The sequence below is a fragment of the Petaurus breviceps genome, unplaced genomic scaffold (genome assembly GCF_028583685.1).
Source record: "Petaurus breviceps papuanus isolate PSGF00001 unplaced genomic scaffold, PetGlider_PUasm1.0 90692, whole genome shotgun sequence".
NCBI lineage: Eukaryota > Metazoa > Chordata > Mammalia > Diprotodontia > Petauridae > Petaurus > Petaurus breviceps.
Window position 1 is genome coordinate 3,341,706 of NW_027187313.1, and position 17,892 is coordinate 3,359,597.

Consider the following 17,892-nt stretch of genomic DNA (forward strand, 5'->3'; position numbering starts at 1 on the left):
ACTCTCTCTCTCTCTCTCTCTCCCTCTCTCTCTCTCTCTCTCTCTCTCCCCCCATCCTGCTCTTACATGTTTGGAGACATCACCAATGATGAGACAAAAGTATTTTTGTGAAGGGTCCCATTTACTTTCAGCCTAAAGAGAGCTAGCCTCACTGTTGGGAAAGTTCGAGACTGATGTATCCATCATTGCCTAAGTAGATAAGAGCAAAAGGGAGTTTTATGATCTCCTGATAATAGCAGTAATAATCTTTATATAAAATACCCTCCCTTTTTAGGATATAAGCTCATTGTAAGGATTGTTTCATTTTTTGTACTTATATCTGCAGTGCTTAATTCAGTGCCTGGCTCATGGTAAATGCTTAATTAATACTCCTTGATTGATTGATTGAATAACTTCACATTTACATGGATAAAGTTTTCAAGTTGCTTTTCATACATTATCTCATTGACTCAGGACATTTTAGTGTTTTGTTGTTGTTCAGACATTTCAGTTGTGTCTGACTCTTTGTGTCCCCCCTTTTTTTAGATACAGATACTGGAGTGGTTTGCCATTTCCTTCTTCAGCTCACTTTATAGATGAGGAAACCAAGGCAAACAGAGTTAAGTGACTTGCCCAGGGTCACACAGCCAGTAAATACCTGAGATCAGATTTGAACTCAGAAAGATGTCCTCCTGACCCCAGGCTCAGTGCTCTCTCCACTTAACTTCTTAGTGCCCTAGGCTCTTTTATAAGACTATAAATTGCAGAAAAGATGTGGACTTGTTTTCCTAGAGGAAGCTTTTAATCCAGAGCTCACAACACCAATGAAATCACCTAGCTGTCCAGAATTTAGGGTAGCCCGATGTTATTATTATTCCCATTTTAGAAATGAGAAAAATCAACATCCAGAATAATAATAGCTGGCATTCATATAGCACTTTAAGATTTACCAAGTGCTTTACAAATCCTTTCTCGTTCTATCCTCCCAACAGCCATGAGAAATGGGCACTGGTATTACCTCCATAATGCCCCATTTCCAGATCTAGTACTCTACTTACCATCCATATGCCTTAGAAGAGTGAAGTGACAAACCCAGGGCCATGCAGAAAAAAAGACCTTTTTTTAGTCACATGGAGCCTCCTTTAAGCAGACCTGACTAAAAGCAAAACAAAACACATAGATTTATGCTTAAACAAAGTTAGAGATAATGTATAAAGGGATTCCTTTGAAAATCAGTCACCTATCTTTCTAACCTTATATTGCTACCTTCTACATGCCATTTTTATATTTTTTCCACATATATCTCATGGGTTTTTTTGTTTGCTTGTTTGTTTTTTTTTTATCACCTTTGCTTATGTTGTTTTTATGCTTAGAATGGCATTCTCCACCCATACCCCCATTTCTTCCTGTTGAAGTCCTAACGATTATTTAAGGTTCAGATTGAACTCCATTTTCGTTAGGAAGTCTTCTCTTACACTCTTCCTCACACAAACCCCTTTGCGACTTCCAGTCAGAAAGAATTCTTCTCATCTCAGACCTCACATAGCATTTCTTTCCATTTCTTTTAAAAAAGTTCATTACATCATATTTGTCATTATAATCATTTATAGATATATGTATGTGTGTGTGTGTGTGTTATATCCATCTGCTAAAGTATCAATTCTGTGAAAGCAGGACTCACATCTTCCTTAATCTTAAACCACTCTTTACCAGCCCAATCTCGTCAACATAAGAGGTGTATGACCCTGGGCAAGTCACTTAACTTCTCAGTGCCCTAGGCTCTTTTATAAGACTATAAATTGCAGAGAAGATGTGGACTTGTCTTCCTAGAGGAAGCTTTTAATCCAGAGCTCACAACACCAATGAAATCACAAGTTTGATCAAAAGAAAAATCTTTTCCAGAGCCTAGTATAATAGCAAAATATTGTATATACATGATGGGGTATCAACAAGTATTTGTAGAAGTTTCAAGTAAAATGCAAGGATTCAATGTAAAATTTTTCAATGACACAGATATTGCTTAAATGAGCTATAAAACTGATTTTTCCTTGCTCTCTCTCTCTCTCTCTCTCTCTCTCTCTCTCTCTCTCTCTCTCTGTTTCTATCTTCCTCTCCCTTTCTCTATTTCTGTTTCTCTGTCTTTGTCTCTCTCTGTTTCTCTGTCTTTGTCTGTGTCTGTTTCTTCTCTCTCCCTCTCTCTGTTTCTCTCTCTCTGTTGTCTCTGTTTCTCTCCCTCTTTCTCATGTTTTCTGACTCTACTCACCTCTGTACTCATGACATCTGGGGTTCACTAAGACATTAACCAGGATCTTTGATTTTGGACCATAGCTAAGCATCTTCGACTGGGCTCTCAGGCTCAGTACATCCCCCCCCCCCCCCCCCACCTCCCCCGCCCCCCCCCCCCACATAGATAGCTACCCAAAAGCTCATGGTTGAAGGAAACTCCCCAGGTCTCTAGGTCAAAATGCTTCCACTCTTCTTCCCTGTCCTCTTACTCTTAAGAAACCAGATGGACTCAGTGGCTCCCGTTTCCTTGGAATCTTAGAGTTTTATGAATATTTATCTCCTAATAATTCTTTGAGGTAGGTAGGGATAGTATTATTGACCCTGTTTGGGGGATGAGGAAACTGAATTTAGGAACAGTTAAATCAGTTACCCACAGTCACTTATTTAGAAAATGGAAGAACCCAGGCTTCACTGAAGTTGTCTAACTCCGAATCGCCGTATTATAATGGCATATCTGTCACTGCTTTGTCTAGTATTGTGCTAGGGGTTCCTTTTGACCAGTCTCAAACTAGGAAGAAGAAAAAAGAAATTGAAACATGAAGGGGCACACTACAGTACCCCGTTGTGCTTTGTAAAAATGAATCCCGATCAATATGTGCCATCCTCGATGAATTCTGCTGCTATTTATAGGAGAGGAAGGGTTCTTTCTTGTCTCCTTTAGTTTATAGCATTGTAACTAGGTTTTGGAGCATAAACAAATAGATCCCTTAAGATTCGGGAACCCACATGGGAGACAGCAAGGGCCTGCTTCCGAGAAACAGCGCTCTGGCAAAGGCCTGGGCATCCTGTATTGGCCTTTCACATGGATGAGAACAACCTTTTTCCATTGGCTGAGTCTTTAAAGCTGCCTGACTGACATATAGTTGATATCTCTTTTCAGTAGTATCCATGGATGAAGGACTCATTCACTCACAGCAAGGACACCATGAAATAAACTGGGGAAGGAAGGGACCAAAGTCCCATTCTTCCCCTCCCAACCAATGTAGCTCAGGGTTTTAGTCATATTTCATTTGATCTTTAGATTCCTAGGTCTAGGTGTCTCCAACATGGGGCCTCTGGCCTTTGCAACCTCGGAGCCCAAGACACAAGATCTAATGTTGTAACCAGCCCAGCAGGGAATCCATGAGAAGCCAGGGTCTTAGGAAGTTAGCCTGAGTTGGAAAGATGAAAGGGGACCTTTGGACTTTGAACTTGTTTGTGCTGTTTAACAACTGAGCTATTCCATGCTTCCTACACATTAAAATAGCATAAAGGGGGTGATGCTACTGAGATTGGGGTAAATGAACTTGATGCTTGCACACCTGAAATTGGAGGAACACAACTTGGGGAAGCATTGTGTTCTGCTAGTCCGTAGGGTATTGAGTCAATGGCAGAGACAAGGGACCTTCCATCAACACCCCTAAGGGTATCAGAGAGCCCTAAGAGAGAAGGTGTAGCGCATTTGAACTTTAGACAGTGGAGGCACATAATGTGATTCTTCTAGGGCCATAGACTTAGACCTACAAGGGATATTAAAGGTGATTTAGTGTAACTCCCTCATTTTACATAAGAAGAAAGGGAAATCTAGAGAAGTGATTTCTGGTCACATAGTAGTGAGTTGTAGAGTCACAATTAAAACTTATGACCAATAGCTCCTTCCCCCCCGGCCCTGCCCCTGCCCCAAGTCTACCCTTAGTTGGCCTTTGGGAAGGCAGAAAAGCTAACAGGGGAAGGTAGTAAAGGGAAATTGCTTTTCAGCCTTCAGAAAGAAACTAACCCTGTTCCTAATTCCAGGAAATGAAATGCAGTCAGAAACTCATTCCCTACTCCTCCTTCTTCCTCAATCTCTCCCTTTACCTCCTACCAATCAGTAGGAAAGCCTGACACATTCTTCTCTCATGATTGGTTTGAAGGAGTAAGAATAGTAGTGGGGGGCGGGTACATTGGAAGGGACATGAAACAATAAAGATGATTTAATTTATATCTGATCACAGCAACCAGCTGCCTGTGCTATCAATTATTCCACCCTAGAAGTTATTAAAGTACACCTCTGTCATCGAAGCCTTATTAGCGGGGGATTTATGGAGCACAGACCCATGGGAGGAAATGCTGATATTTCACTCCCAACATCACCCATGAATGGCTGTTTCTCCATTCCTTCCCTGCTCTCTTGTCCTTTGTCCCATCCTTAGAGAGTCTACTTCCCCGACGTGTTTCCCCTTAACCCCATCATGATGGGTTACAACCCCCAGAATGCTTTGCACCTGGATCAGGGGTGTTGAAAATTCTCATGCAGCTGTTTCCATCCATTTTGTTCCAGTTTTATTTTCATGGCAGTAAAAAGATTGCTTTCTAGGGCAGAGTGTGTTTTGGTTTCTGACATACATTTCTGGTTTTAGCCACATCCTAAAGCACCCTCTTAGGTATGTGCTCTGACCTCATGTTACTACCTTGTTAAAATAAAAGTCAATCTAGTGAAGCAAAGAAAAAAACAGCAACTGAGAATCTGAAAATTTTCATTGTAGTTTAGCCTGGTGCTAAAAGACTCTAGAGAAGTCTGGATTATTGTACCAGCCTCTGAAGTGGTCTCCTGCATCCAGTCTTTTCCCTTTCTGAACCCTTCTACACAGTGCCTGTAGCTTGATCTTCTGAATGCTTATGTCCGATCATGTCCCTCTCCTGCTCAAAACCCTTTGAGTTACCAAACATTAGGGGTTTTGAAAATCTTAAATTCATAGGATTGAGACCTAGATGTGACTTGAGTGATCATGTGCTCCAGCTCCCTCATTTTACAGATTAGGAAACTGATAGTCAGAGAGGTTGAATGACTTGCCTGAGGTCATATAGATGGTAAGTAGCAGTGCAATGATTTAGACCAATTTCATCTTTCCAAATCTGATGCTTTTTCTGTAACACGTTAATAGGTGGTATAGAAGATGGAGTCAGGAAGAGCTGAGTTTGAATTCTCCCTCAGATACTAGCTTTGTGACCCTGGTCATGTCAGCTCTTCCCAGCCTTGGTTTCCTCACCTGTAGGGTTGTTGAGAAGATTAAATGAGGTAACTTAGATTCCTAAACTGTGTGACATAAATCTTAGCTATTATTATCATTACATCAAGTTACCAGACTCCTTAGCTTGACATTCAAAGCCCTTCAGTATCTGACTCCCATCTGTATTTCCAACCTTCTATCAAAAAACTCCTCATACTTTACATACTCTATGTTCAAACAAATTGAATTACTCATGATTCCCTTAAATGGATAACTTCATTTTCCTTCCTTTGTAGCTTTGTTGCCATACCCCTTGATGACTGGAATGTCCTATCTATCTTCTAGTCTTTACCTACTGCAATTTGGCCCATCTTTTACCCCCCAGCTCAAAGGTTTTCCTCCTACAGAAAGCCTTCCTGGATCCTCCCACCTCAACCAGAATTAGTAACAATAAAGTCTTCAGTTTAAATACAATTAATTCATTTTGTTCATCTTACATGCATTTATCAGGTATGCATATGTTGTCTTCACTGAATTCCCAGCTCAACTCACTCTCTGTTCCTCCTCCTGACCTAGATACCTTCCTCACACTCCTCTCTTTCCAAGTGTCCTTTACAGTTTTTCTTCATGTATTAGAATTTAAGATCTTTGAGACTAGGGACAATATTTTTCTTTTTCATATTCTCAGTACTTATAGTGCCTGGTACAAAGTAAGTTTTTAATAAATGTTTTGTCTATCTGTCTATGTATCTATCTATATATCTGTCTGTCTATCTGTCTGTCCATCTATCTATCTATCTATCTATCTATCTATCTATCTATCTATCTATCTATCTATCTATCTATCTATCTATCTATGATTATCTAATTTCTATCACATATAGTTTCTGCTAGCATGTTTCTGAGCAACCCAAGTAAATTATAACCTTCTTCAACTCTCTTATTTATTACTCTTCCCATCACCTAACACAAGGTAATGCATAATGTTGGCCTTTGAATGAATTTTTGTAAAGTAAATGAAAGAGACTTGAAGACCTTGATTTTCCCACCAAGCAAGCTCAGTACTGAATAGAACATTAAAAAAAAAAACTCCACTCCTGATTTCCCTTATATTTAACTGGTCTCCACCCTGACCTAGCACATCCCTCATGCCCTGGGGCCCTCTGGACATGGAAGCAGTGATCAGCCTTGGATATTTCAACATTAAAGGCACATTTCTTTTTATTTTGCTCTAGACACAATTAAATGCTTCAGTCATCCCTAGAAGCAATTCATTCCTAATTACAGCCAATTATTATGTCGTGTGACGCCAGCAAAAAACCAAATAGCATTTTTAAGTTTTAAAACTCTGCAGGGAAGAATAATGTCATGGAGCCAGCCATGTCAACCTAAGTCAGCTGCAAAATTTTCCCTAGAAAGTAGCAATTTCTAAAAAAAGAGATTTGATTCAGACTTTTGATTTCTTGAAGTAGCAAATTGTCAGCAAAGGCAAGAAGATATGACATAAAGGAAATGTTAACTGAATTATTTACTGTAAAACATAGATTTAGGTATTATTAAGCACCATCAAGAGAAGACTTCACAGTCTGCAAAGTGGCATTTATATATACATAAACACAAATGTGTATGGGGTGGTGTTATTACCAAAGAGAGGACAGAGCACTATTTCCCATATATATTGAGTGGGACAAGGGTGATAATCCAGCACAGGAGACTGAGAAGTATCAGCCAGACAGATAGCAGAACCAGGACAGAGGAATGTCTGGAAAGCCCAAGAAGGTGGGGATATCTACCGTGTTTCCCCGATAATAAGACCTATCCCGAAAATAAGCCCTCCCCTTACTGTGTAAGATTCCTCTAAAATAATTCCCCCGAAAATAAGCCCTATTGAGATTGCTACTGAAGTGAAGATGATCTCCTGCGCTACACGCTACATTATGGTACCCTCTGTATGCACCGTCCCCCCTCCATCCCCCCCCACCCAGTGAAACTCACTCAGTGCTCCGAGCTCCATCCAATCAGAGCTGCAGCAGTGAGCGCGTCATCCTGTTCTTCCCCAGTGATTTGCTTATTGAATAAAGGTACATTTTTTTGTTCACATTTACCTGTTTATTAAAATTGCTGTCAATGTTCATTAAAATAAGCCCTCCCCTGAAAATAAGCCCTCTGGTGTTTTTCTGTCCAAAAAAATTAATAAGACAGTGTCTTATTATCGGGGAAACACGGTACAGGAGGAAATGGCTAAGTGTCATGTGGTACAAAGAGGTCATGAAGGTCAAGTATTGGAAAGAGACCATTGGATTTGACAATCTATGCTGTACTTAGACATTGGAGTCTGGGGTAGAGGGGGAATTCCTGAAGATACATATTCTAAGTATGTTCCTCTTAAGTAAGTGCTAAATTCAGTTGTTTGTTTGTTTTTTGCTTTTTGGAGGGCAGTTGGGGTTAAGTGACTTGCCCAAGGTCACACAGCTAGTTTTTGTGTTAAGTGTCTGAGGCTGGATTTGAACTCAGGTCCTCCTGACTCCAGGGCTGGTGCTCTATTCACTGTACCACCTAGCCACCCCATAAATTCAGTTATTTTTAAGTGCTGAAGGATTTCAAATGCTGTCAGCACCCTATGGCAACACCTCACTAATTACAAAACTGCCCTCACAATTTTGATTCTTTGGAGAGGGTGGTATTTCAGGATTCATAGCCATATGGTATGATTGGGAGAATATCAGTGTTGAAAAGCTGAGCTGTTGTGTCAGGGAACAGCTTGGGACTTGTATGTGAGAAGCAGCATCAAGGCCATGTATGATAAGAAAAGGAGGTGGGTTCATACTATATTGAGTCAGGAAAAGCAAGTGGGTAAATTGAGTATAGTACCGCTCTCCAAAAAAACATTAACAGACTCCATGGAGGCATAGAATATGGAATAGAGGCTTCTTTTCCTTCTTTGGCTAGACCTGTGATTTCATTGTACATTTCATGTATGATTTCAGGTACAGAACTCCCAGATGTAGAAATTCCTTTTGTCAACAAAAGTCAGAAACTATTCTGCAATTTATAGTCAAGGACGTCTGCATGGGTATCGAAAAGTTAAATAACTTGCCTAGAATCATTCAGCCAGAATGTATCATAGATAGCATTTAAACACAAATTCTTCTGAGTTTGAAGTGATTCTTTCCTAACTACTACCTGTTAAACTTAAGGATTTATGAAAGAACAATGGCAGAAGGGGAAATTGGGCATGGGTTGAGGTCTCCATTATTGGACGGAGTACTCTGAGTCATAAGATCATTCAGTCAACGGCATTTATTAAGTCCATACTTAAGTGTCAGGCAGGGTACTCAGCATTGGAGATACAAATAAAGGTGAAAGACAGTCCCTGTTCTCCCAGAGCTAACAGTCTAATGGAATCACAGATCTAGCCTCTATCAAAGTATAATGCAAGATATAATGCCATCCTTTATGAAAGATGGTTCTGGTTACCTTATCCATAAAAATTTTTAATGCATTCATAAATAACATAGCCCTTTGTATTAGGGGCAAATTATACATCATCAGGGGACATGAAAAAGAACATGTCATTTTCAATTTTTGTAAGAAGTAATAGGATGAAATTGTAAGCAGTTAGGAAAAAATAAACACTGGTTCCCAATGGTAGCTGGGATTTTATGGAAGGTCCTGTGGTTCTATCATCTGAGACATTGGATAGATGTTTCAAATCCACTTTCATGCAAACTGGAGACTCACAAGCTTATAGTGTGTTTCCATGGTAAAGGTTCAGAGATTTTAATGTATTGAAGTAGCTTACAAAAGCCACTGGCACGAGGTCAACAAGGAAACAAGTTCCAAACCTGGAGAGAGTTTACAAGCCTTCTGTAAATAAGATTTAGAAAACTCTTTCACTGGTATCAATATTTAAGAGAATAGATGACCAAGGAGAAAAAAATAGGTTGGTTCACTTGAGAAAATCCTGTCCTAAAACAAAAGAAATAAGGCTTTAGGAATATAGCAATTTGTATTATGAATTTCGTATTTGATTAAGTATACACATTTCTGAAGACATTTTTACGTACATATGTCTTACACATGTATATATGTAGGTGTATACAGTGCAAATTTTGTTTTTATATGTGCATGTGATGTGTGCATATCTGTATATACACAGAAATAAACACAAAAGCATATTATACATGTACTTTTCTTTCCAGAAATGAATTTTTGATTCAATGATAAAGTTTTTCATAATGTGATCTTACTGAGTCATTCATATTTTCCTTGTAGGAACATCATAGTTCTCTTTAATTCTTATAGGATGGAAAATGAAGATACATTTGGCACACATGGCATTGAGCCATGTGTGGTGACTATGGATCCATAAAAGGACAACATTGATACAGCCTAAATAACTGGATGATGGGTTTGTTATTTATAAATATGGGATGTCACCTTGGGTCAATCATTCAACAACATTTATCAGTCTCTTGTGATATGTTAGGAACTATGCTAAGTTCAAGGAATACAAATATAAGCATGCAGAAAGACAAATCTTTGCTTTTCAGGAGGGAGGAAGGGAAGAGGAACAAACATTTATTATGGACCTACTATGTACTAGGTATTATGCCAAATACTTTACAAATATGATCTCATTTGATCAAGTTCAAGGAACTTGGATTCTAATGGGGAAGAGACAATTCAAGCCTTGTTGATTGATGCAGATAGCTACATGTGTCTCTCTGATTCAGACTGTGACTATAGCCAGTGCAGTTCTCAGACAAAAAAATTAAAGAATCGTATTCATTTTACATGCATGAGCTACATCCCTTTTAAGCAAACTCAAATGCACTCAAGCAGTTTGCAGATCAGCAGTACCCAATGAGTTATTAATCATTAGCTAGACATAGAGAATTGGTTACGATGGATTCAATTTGGATGCTCCATCTGCTAGGGTGGTCTTCATTTTTCTTGCCTCCTAGGCAAGGCAGAAGGACCGTAGGTTCAACTTGCATGAGCAGCGGGAAGGACAGGGAGAAACTGAAGGATTGAACCTGGGACAGTTCAAGAGAACATAAAAACACATAAGAAATACAAAGACCACTCGGTCCTTATAAACTTTAAAGAGTATGTATCATCAGGGCATTCATTAGCCATGCAAGGCCCTTTGTAGGTCAGGGCCTATGTTAAACTCAAGCTTTTCCTACATTCCTGATCTCCCTATACCCTCTGCTTAGCTCCCTAGGGAGCCAATAAATCCTAATAAACCTTAGAATACACAGAAAATTCTAAGAAGATAAAGCTCTGGACTATTTCTTCAAGTTCACAGTGAATCTCTTCTTGTATTCAAAGATATGTAAGTTGGAACATAACATAATCGTGTGTTACTACATATTGAAAAGCTAAATTATGATAATTTAACTGAACTGAATTCGAGAAATGTTCAAGGCTACAAAGATAATTAAATGACTTAGCCCATTGTGCTCTACAATCAAACAGGGGCAATATGAGTGGGTGTGGATAAGGAGATACTCAAGGTACCACGTGAGCAAAGGTTAGTTAGTTCTGAACAATGTATTCTGGGAAAAATTGAGGATTCAGAGATTGCTTTCATTTGGGGGGCATCAGGGAAAGCTCCATGCGTAAGGTGAGAGTTAGACTGAGTTTTGAGGGATTTTAACCAGTAGAAGAGAGGAAGGAATGCATTCTAGACATGCAGGATTTGTGGTATTGATGCTCAGAGGAAAGAATGAATATTAGTTGAATGGAAATTAAAGAGTGGTAATGTTTGACTGTCTTTTTTGGCTAGTGGATTCAATTAATCAATCAACAAGCATTTATTAAGCACCTACTATGTATCAGTTTCTATGTAGGAGCTGGAGTTAAAAGACGCAAAAATGGAATGTTCCTTGTCTCCAAAGAAGCTTTCATTTTATTGGAGAAGAAAAATGTCATTTTGAGAATTGGGAAAAGGAAAGTAACAAGCATTTAAGTGCCTTAAGTGCCAAGTATTGTTCTCAGCACTCTAACAGATGTCTCATTTGAGCCTCACAACAACCCTGTGAGATAGACATTGTTATGATCCCCATTTTACAGGCAGGCAGGTTGTTACTTACCCACTGACTAATGATCTGAAACTGAATTTGAATTCAAATCTTCCTGCTCAACATTGTATCCATCATGCCCGTTAGTTGCCTTTTTTTTTTTAATTTGCTTTTTGGAGGGGGGAAGGCAGCGCAATTAGGGTTAAGTGACTTGGCCAAGGTCGCATGGCTAGTAAGTGTTAAGTGTCTGAGGCTGGATTTGAACTCAGGTCCTCCTGACTCCAGGGCCAGTGCTCTATTCACTGTGCCACCTAGCTGCCCTTTAGTTGCCTTTAGTGTCAGAATGGACGCTGACTCCTCAAGTTAGTGTATCAGTTGTGAGGTCATATTAGATACCCATGAATATCTCACAGAATAGCAAGCACAGTTTTTGATTTTCAGGTGCCCCAAAGGATCCAAAAGTGAAGTCTTGTAGAATTGTGTAATTTATCTGAAATTTACTTCATTTTCATAAACACATGCACACCCACACACAGGTCTTATTTCCCTAAATATGTTTTAGAATTATAGATTTAGATCTAGAAGGAATCATGAAGGTGACCTCTTTTAATGTTATTGTTTTTTGCTTCTCTTCCTCAAGATTGCCCTTCCCTTCTGTGTATTTGGATTCCCAACTATTGTTTTCTTTCCTGTTGCTTCAGGGAGATAGCTCATTGCAGATTCAAGCTATTCTATTCTGCCCACTATTTGTGGGCATAGGCCATCATTTCTGTTCTTTTAATTTTCAGTTCTCCTCTATACCACTCTGAAACAGAATGTTGTCCTCAGATTCTACAGGGTCCTCTAACTCATTGTTACTTCATTTATCTTTGTTTTGTAGTATTTGTTCATAGATGGTTGAACTGATATACTTGATCCGAAGGTCATATTTGCTTCTGTTGTTAATGATTTCCCTATTGAGTTATATGCTTATGTTCAAGGTCCTTGAATTTTCTTTTTCCTGAGATTTTTGATAATTTTAGCTCTCCTCACCCTCATTCCTTATTTTTTTCTTTATTGTTCACGTTTTGTCTCCTTCTCCCTCTGATGGTCCTTTTCTTACAGCCTAGATCCAATGTTGAATAATTCATGATTTGCCAACCTAAATGTCTTCTCTAAGTGACTTTTTTTGTGAGGGGGACAGAACTGACTCCATCTAGATGCTAATCTCTTTTTCTCAGACTTGGTCAAATGCTGGAAACTCCTCCCACTTGTAGTCCCATCCCAGTGTCTTATTCTTCCCTTTTTGTTCTTCAGTTCTCTGGATGTAGAGTTGATGTCTGTATTTTGCGTCTCTGTGGTTCTAGGAAGTTAGAGTTTGGGTCTGAGTTCTATTTCAAGCCCAGAAACGTGTTCTACTCCCTTTCCCACTGTACTTCCATTCTCCTGCAAAGACCTTTTGCAAAACACAGAATGCTTACCTAGCACAGCACTGGCTACTGGGTCTAAGCAAACTTTCATAGCCTAGAGCCTGGATCTCTATAGCACTGGATGAAAAAGGAAGGATGGTTCTATTTCTTAACTAATACCAAATATTTTGAGGACTGCTACTTTGCAGTGTAATTTGAGATCTGTAATTCCTATGCTTTCCTTCCCACTTTACCCTCATCATTTTCCTTATTTTTCACCTTTTGTTCTTTTTGAAGGATTTTGTTATTATTATTATCATTTTTAGTTCTGTAAAATAATCCTATGGTACCTTTGTTGATATGACTATGAATAAGTAAAATAATTTAGATAGTATTGTCATTTTTATTATGTTAGTTTAACTAATATCGATGAGCTGTTATTATTTCTCCAGTTATTTAGGTCTGCCTTCATATCTATAAGGAGTATTTTGTAGCTGTATTTGTATAGTCCCTGCATGTTTCTTGGTAGGTGCACTACCAAGCATTTTATAAATTCTATAGTTTATTATTATTATTATTATTATTATTTTAAGCAATCAGGGTTAAGTAACTTGCTCAAGGTTACACGGCCAGTTATTTCTGGGTGTGGTGCTGAGTGTCTGAGCCCGGGATTCGATCTCCAGGTCATCCCAACACTGGAGCCGGTGCTCTTACTCGCTGAGCCACCTGGCCACTCCTAAGCAATTGGGGTTAAGTAACTTGCTCAAGGTTACACGGCCAGGTATTTCTGGGAGGGTGCTAAGTGTCTGAGCCCGGGATTCGATCTCCAGGTCTTCTCAACACTGGAGCTGGTGCTCTTACTCGCTGTGCTACCTGGCCGCCCCTGTAGTTTATTATTTTTTGCTTTTTGGAGGGGTGAAATTAGGGCAATTGGGGTTAAGTGACTTGTCCAAGGTCATGCGGCTAGTTTTTGTGTGTGTGTGTCAGATGTCTGAGGCCAGATCCGAACCCAGGTCCTCCTGACTCCAGGGCTGGTGCTCCACTCACTGTGCTGCCTAGCTGCCCCAAAACTAGTTTGTTTTGTTTTGTTTGCTTTTTAGAGGGCAATTGGGCTTAAGTGACTTGCTCAAGGTCACATGGCTAGTTGTTGCTTTAAGTGTCTGAGGCTGGATTTGAACTTAGATCCTCCTGACTCCAGGGCCGTTGCTCTGTTCATTGGACCACCTAGCCACCCTCTGTAGTTTATTTAAATGAAATTTCTCCTTTTCTTTTTCCTGCTGGATTTTATTGGTAATATAGAAATGATGATGTACTTATTGTTGATCCTGCTACTTTACTGACATTGTTTGCTGTAGATGAGGCTTTTCCACCAGTTCTAAGTATTCCTACATCTTCAAGTTATCGTGTCTGATTCTTTATATACTATTTACTTACTCATGCACATATTGTATCACCCCAGTAAATGTAATATCCATAAAAGTAGGTATTATTTCATCTTGGCTTTGTATCCCTAGCACCAAATGCAGTGAATATATCTAGAATTTGAATTTGAAACAAAGTGGCACAAATTTCATCTTGAAGTATATAACATGATCCTGCCTAGATGATAGAAAGCAATTTTCCCCATGGCAGGATTCCCTCCCCTATGGAATGAACAGGTAAAAGGGATTTGATTTATCAAAGGAAGGGATTCAATAATATGGAATGAAAGTAATCCTTGTCAAAACTAAGAGTCACTAGAATATCTCACTATCTACACTTCATTCCTTATAAATCTTTCCCTTCAGGTGCCCATCAATTGGGGAATGGCTGAACAAGTCATGGTATATGCATGTAATGGAATACTATTGTGCTATAAGAAACGAGGAGCAGACGGACTTTATATCTGCCTAGGGAGGCGTATATGAACTGATGCTGAGTGAGAAGAGCAGAACCAGGAGAAATTTGTACACAATTATAGACACAATGTATGACTGGACTCTTCTCAGCAATGCAGGGGTTTAAGTCAACCCCAAAAGACTCATCATGGAGAGAGATGTCTATATCCAGAGAAAGAACTGAGTTTAAATCCAGATTGAAGCAAACTACCTGCTCTTTTTTGTTCTCTTGTTTGGTTTTGTTTCTTCTTTTCCCATTGTTAATTCCATCTGTTACAATCCTTCTTTATAACCTGACTAATGTCTAATGTGAAAGTATTTGCAGATCCTATACTTGACTGTATGCCACTATGGAGGGGGGGAGGGAGGGAAAATTTTAAGCTCAAAGAATTGTGGAACTGAATCTTGTAAACTAAAAGTAAACAAACAAATTAATAAAGAGCAAAAATAAAAAAAAAAGAAATCTTTCCCTTCACAGGGTTAGTCTTGCCTAGAGAGAGAAAGATGGCAAGATTTAAAAAAAATCTCATTTGGAATGAATGGAAGAGGAATTCGAGTCAATAGCTATACTATGTTGAACCAAAGACAATATTCCATCAACTTTTGTATTATGTTGGATTATGTATATTCTTGTATATACTGTTTGTCATGGCACCTTAAGTGAATCAATTGCTTAACAAATGTTTACTAAATGAATGTACCCCTATAATGCAATCCCTTTGAAAATATGAACAATGAAAAATAATTATACTGAATTACCTGCAAAAATATATTTACTGTGAAAGTGAAACTTTGGGGGAGGATTTTGGGAATCTGTGCTGATCAAAAACAGAAAGGAGAGACCTTAGGACCTAATGTGCTGGTGTTAGCAGATACCATGGGTCAAATTACAGATCTGAATTCTGTGGAAGGAGAGGGCTTGAAGACCTTTGGCAACTAAATGCAAATTACACAAACAACCACTGTTTCTTGCCAAGAGAAACTAAAAGTTAGACAGACCAAAAGCCATTTAGATCATAATTACAATGTGTGCTCAGTTTTATAAAAGGCAACTTTATTTTTGGTGGCAAGTGCCACCTATAGCCAGATGAATATATTTTAACTTTATAATCCTGCCCACTTCAGCCTTCCTCACACACCTGGAAGGTAGAGTCCAGGAGAACAACAACAAAAAAAAACACATCATATTCTAGCTCCTCCTCCATTTGCTGGGGAAGGCAAAGGCAATTAGATAGCAATTGTTAGACTGCTGCTGGCTCCCAGGGTACAGATTGTACACCTGGTAATGTGTCTTGGACTGGAGCTAAATGACGCCACTGATGGCCAAAGCAATCTGTGGGAGTCTATGGTTTGGCTTGTGCCTAGGTGTGGGTGCCCAGAGAATCAATCCTCTGTCAGGGATAGGTTTGTGTAAACAGGATTTTTATGATGTTCCCTAAAGACTTCACTAGGGTATGCTTAACATGGATGCTTGCAAAATAAACCAGAAGGAAGCTCATACATGGCAGAAGGCAACCTGTATTTCAACTCCCACTATCCTAATATTTTTACCAAGTAGGAGAAGGGGTATGTTTGCCTGCAACATCATGAACTTTCTTCATTAGTAGTTAGATCAGCATTTTGCCCTGGTCTATTTTATTGTGTTCATATCTGGACATCATAGTTTGGAAAGGTTATTAATAAATTGGTAACATTTTAGAGGAGGGCCACACAAATAGATTAGAGTCCTGAGTCCATGCCATTTGAGGATCAATTAAAGATAATTAAGGGTGTTTAGCATGAAGGAGAAAAGACTGTGGGGAAAGGGTGAGAAGAGGACATGTGCGAAAGGGAATAGAGGTTCTTTGCTTGGCCCCAGAGGACAAAATCCAGAAAAAAGGGTACAAGGTGCGAAGAAGCAAATTCAAGCTAGATATCAGGAAAAAACAAACAAACAAACAATTAGAACTATTAGAAAGGGAATAGACTGCTTTGGGGGAAGTAATGGGTGCCTTCTTATTAGAAGCCTTGAGCAAAAGCGGGATAAACATTCATCAGATGTGCATCTGGCATGGTTAAACTAAATGGTCACTGAAAATCCCACACTTCAATTATTTGATTCCATAATGTAAAGCAAGATAAAATATATGGAATCTATTCCTTCCCCCCCCTCATTTTATGCATTGTCTCTGAGAGCTATTCAATTTTTTGTTTGCCTTTACGTGGGTTTCCTCAAGAGATTTTATATTCTCTTGCCTAATCTACATGGATGTTCAGACAGGCAGAGGCATTGCAGATGACAGACGTGCTGACACCCTCCACAACTGTAAAGTGGCCTCATCCTTGTCCATTAAATCTTGGACACTAATGGATTCCCCATTGATCTCCCTCCTGCTCAGCCATAAAACCCAGGGCTCCATGCGGTTACTTCTTAAAATATCCTTATAAATCTTGGCCATCGTCTTCATTAATTACAACCTAGCCAGAGCTCTGGCTGTTAGTTATGGGTGGTAACTTCATTTATTCTCACATTAAATGCTTTATTTCTGTGAAGTTATCTCAGTCCCACTCCATTACTTAACTTACCCACCATTAACATTCTCAAGCCAAGTTACCCATGGAAAAAGGGGAAAAAAAGGTAGAACCATAGAATCTTAGAGTTGAAAACTACTCTCAAAATCATCTAATCCAACCTTTACCTAAAGCTATTTCCCATTATCTTAACCAAAAGACCAGATCAATTTTAATCCCCATCATAGAAACTTATTTGATGAGCTGATGGTTGCTATTATCATTAATAGATAGCATTTATTTGGGATTTGCAAGGCACTTTACAAATATTATCTTTTTTATTTTATCTTTTATCTTTACAATAACCTGAGAGGGAAGGGATGTTATTATCTTTACTTTGAATGGGGAAACTGAGGCAGGCAGAGATTAAGGGATTTGCGTAAGGTCCAGTGGCTAGTAATTGTCTGATATTAGATTTTTAACTCAGGTTTTTCTAGCTCCATATGCAGTATGCTGCTCACTAATCCAGCCCTGCACAATTTGTAAACTTCTTCAGGCCACAGATAGGTTAGACTAGAGACATATTGATGATGTTTGCTTGCTGCAGGTTATGTGACAAACAGGAGAGTGTGCAGGGGCAACCCTACATTTTTTTTTGCGGCCAGTATGTTATGCACTAAGCCAACTCACGGATTCCAAAGATCAATATGATATGTTCAAAATACTACCTTAACTCACTGTTGTCACTTATTCTGCTACATTGCATTACAAAGTGATATTTGAAATATCTGTCTATCTATTTATCTATGTATATATGTATTTATATGTCTATCTATCTATCTATCTATCTATCTATCTATCTATCTATCTATCT